Source organism: Adiantum capillus-veneris, chromosome 7 (genome assembly GCF_014529385.1).
Source record: "Adiantum capillus-veneris isolate H3 chromosome 7, ASM1452938v2, whole genome shotgun sequence".
Classification (NCBI taxonomy): Eukaryota; Viridiplantae; Streptophyta; class Polypodiopsida; order Polypodiales; family Pteridaceae; genus Adiantum; species Adiantum capillus-veneris.
Window position 1 is genome coordinate 129,304,841 of NC_140937.1, and position 3,941 is coordinate 129,308,781.

At 41.0% G+C, this 3,941-nt stretch overlaps 1 pseudogene; it reads left to right on the forward strand.

Moving 5' to 3' along the window:
• Positions 1-444: 444 nt before the first annotated feature.
• LOC147454610 (uncharacterized) lies at positions 445-977 on the forward strand (annotated as a pseudogene).
• The last annotated feature ends 2,964 nt before the right edge of the window (positions 978-3,941 follow it).

Consider the following 3,941-nt stretch of genomic DNA (forward strand, 5'->3'; position numbering starts at 1 on the left):
CAAGCCATTGGGCTATTGAATGCTCATTGGACCCCTTGGGAGACTGTCCAATAGTCTTCTAGAGAGCTTAATTCTTATTGGTTCTTTTATTAAGTGTTTTTAAATGAGTTAAACTAGATTTACTCTAGCCTAATTCTCATTGGTCCACCTCCATGGCCATCCAATAGGATTTGAGTACACCTTGCGGGCATCTGGGCTAGGGAGCTGACATGTGTCCCTCTTTTCCTTTGTGTAAAGGAGCTTGTGAGTGTGTGTGTGTGTGTGTGTGTCTCATCTCCTACTTCTAGGGCTCGGCCCCTCCTATGTAAGGATGCATGAAGACTTTTTGAGCACACACAAAGCATCGAAATTTCCTAGGCTTTTGATCTTTGGACACAACCTTTGAATTTTGGAGTTGCTGAATATGTGCATCAATATGCAAACCCAAGCCCTCAAAATTGATCTTCTGGCACTCTTCTCTTCATTTTGCCTACATTAAGGTATGTAGATTCCTTCATGTCTGGCAAACAAGCCAGTTTTTCCAGGCATATATGTGAAGCTGAAGCCTTAGGCCATTGAATCTTTCTTGAATCCTGAGTTGTTTAACATAGAACACAACTTTTTTACTTTTGAGGAGCATCGTGAGGCCAACTGTATGCTATACGGAGAGTGTGTGCAAGGACCAGATATGAGCAAGAGGATGGATTGGAAGGACACAAGTGTGTGACTTTCTCTTGCTGAGAAGAAAGATGATGAGGAGGAGGATGATGCAGAGGATAGCCCCAATGATGCTACAAATGAGGAGGGCGTAGGTGATGATGGATGAATCGGAGGGCCATGTTGGTGGTGGAGGTGAGAATGATGACGATGAAAATGGAAAAGGGGATGATGAAGAAGATGATGACGATAAAGTTGAAGTAGAGGATGATGAACATGAGGATGAGGAAGATGACAATGATAAAGAAACACCAAATTGTGCTCAGAAGAAGAGAAAATGAATATGCAATGGCTTTTCTTTTGGGTATGTTACTACAGTGAGGATTAGAGTCATGGGTTGTAGCTCAATTGGAGAGTAGGCCTTTAATGGTAAAGAGTGACAAGCTGAAGGCTTTTGATGTCTTTTACAGGAATAGTTTTCATGTCTTGAACTAATGAATGCATTGCTTCTCTCCTTTGTATTTGTTACATGACTCACTCCCAATTTGTAGTTGTGATTTTCACTTGCAGGAGAAGCAATAAGTGTAGAAAAAGCAAGTGTTCTTGCTTGACTTACTTTAGCTACAAAGTCATCTTGGTAACCCTTCCGAGAGGCTTGCCAAAATTGATGGTGATAGTGAAGGAGCCACGAGGTATGCAGAGTAGAAACCAACTCCAAACTGTACAATCATATTGACATCAGCATTAGTAGTCAAAGCCTCCATAAATTCCTTCATAGTAGAATGCACAATGGTACCCAGGGTTGACAAAATGGTTGATAAGATGTAGCATAAAAACATTATCAACCAATTGACACCACTTGGATCATATGGTTATGCTGGTTTGTTATCTCATTGGAACCACACAAAATAAAGTGGCTAATGCAAACTTTTAAGAAAGAATTACATACATACATACATACATATATATATATATATATATATATATATATATATATATATATATGTATATACACACACACACACACACATACGCATATATATAATATGTGTGTGTGTGTGTAGCCACCAGGGTGATAGAAAATTTTTCCTAATTTCCTCTTCTTATTCACACACACACACACACACACACACACTCACACACTCACACGAGAAGGGAAATTTTAATATTGTAGTGATAATCCCAAGTGACCTCAAAAGATCTATTGGACAAATCTTGAGCATAAGGTCCGAGTACTCCAAAGGGAACTGCAATAAACAATTTACCACACTTAAGAGATAGAAAGGTTATCTTGATTTAGTGAGAGAGGTTGGCAAAGAGACATCTAAACGTTGCAGCTCAAGTTACTCACATTGAGAGAGTGTGTGAGAAAGGCAGAGAGACGGTGTAAAAGACATTAAATATTCTATCGACAAAGATTAATCCATAAAGACCTCAAATATTTGTCGAGCAAATCTTGACTCAAGACCTCTTGTACTAGAGAGACTTCAAAGGTCTACGCGACAAGCCTTCAAACCCAAGATCTTACATATCCTAGAGAGCTCAAACATCTACCCAAAAATTCTTGAACTCAAGACGTGTCACTAAAGAGAAGAAGGGAAATCATAACATCATAGGAACAATCTAAAGGGACCTCAAAATCCTATTTGACTAAAGAGAAGAAGGGAATCACAACATCATAGGTACAATCTCAAGGGACCTCAAAATCCAATTTGACGAACCTTGAAGCCAAGATCGAATACTTATCTGGAATAGGGATAAACAATCGACCACACTGGCTTGAGAATGATTGCTCAAGGTTCCTCTTCTTATTCACAAAAACATACACTTATGAGAGAGAGAGAGAGAGAGAGAGAGAGAGAGAGAGAGAGAGAGAGGAGAACAAGGAGAATTTTTAACTGCATTTGAACAATTCCAAGAGACCTTAAACATCTGGATTTGATGAGTCTTGAACTTAGGACATATTAAAAGGCTTGAAATCAAAACTTGGAGGGAGGGAGGGAGGGAGGGAGAGAGAGAGAGAACTCTCAATGTCATAAGAGCAATCTCAAAGATCTATCGCCTAGACCCTATGTGTCATAATAATCAATATCTAATTCTCCTAAATGATTTTCTCATATTAAACTGATCATTTAATGTGGGGAAGGCCAGGGGAGAAAAAGCTAGAATATTGGTTAAGCTAGCAGACCGGCCACAGTAGGGATCCAAAGGAGGGAAAATAGGGATCCAAAGGGGGGGCCATCTGCAAAAGAGCCATGTGCAACAATGGGCTAAAAAGACCCTAAGGTTCAGCCCATTAAGACTTCCAAAATGCTAAGGTTCCAAAATTCAAAGGTTGTGTCGAAAGGTCAACCCTAGGGAAAATTGGATGCTTTGTGTGTGCCCTAAAAGTCTTTGCACATCCCTACATGGGAGGGGGCGAGCCCTAAAGGTAGGGGATGAGAGAGAAAGCCACACACACACACACACACAGGCTCCCTTTACACAAAGGGAATGAGGGACACATGTCAGCTCCCTAGGCCAGATGCCCACAAGGTGTGCCCAATTCCTATTGGAAGACCCTTGAAGTGGACCAATGAGAATTAAGCTAGAGAAAATGTAGTTTAATTAATTTAAAAACATTTAATAAAAGAAACCAATGAGAATTAAGTCTCCTAGAAGACTATTGGGCAGTCTCCCAAAGGGTCCAATGAGCATTCAGAAGCCCCATGGCTTGCCTGATTTCTATTGGCCAGGAGGCAAAGGGGTCCAATGAGAGTTTAGTTTAATTATTTAATTACCTAAAGCTCTCACAAAAGGGGAAAGGGGGACACATGTCAGAAGGCTATCACTTATGCTGCTTAATACCCATTGGCTTGACTTGGGGAGGTCCAATGAGGCAAAAGCCAGACCAAATTAGCAACAAGGGCTCGCCCAAGAGAGAGAGGGGGCTGATTTTTGCTTGGCATTGACACACACACACTCACACTTGACCATGTGTGAAGGAAGAATACTCTATCTCCTCCCAAGCTTTAATGGAGAGCTCATCACCTACTCCAAGCTGGTGAGATAGAAGCCTACATCAACACTCTCTTGGCATGTGGATGCAAATCCAACCAAGAGCCAAGCTTCAATGCATGCTCATCTCCTCTACCAAGCTAATTACTAAGCTAAGCTATGCTAATATGAGTGATTATGTGAGGAGATGTACATCTTTCTCGTAAGATACTCCTTCTTCCTCTCAATCTACTCTCATACCCTGCTAGCTCTCACCATCTTCGAAGGTGTGTGAGGTCTTGGGTCTGAGAACGGGGATAATTCAAGTT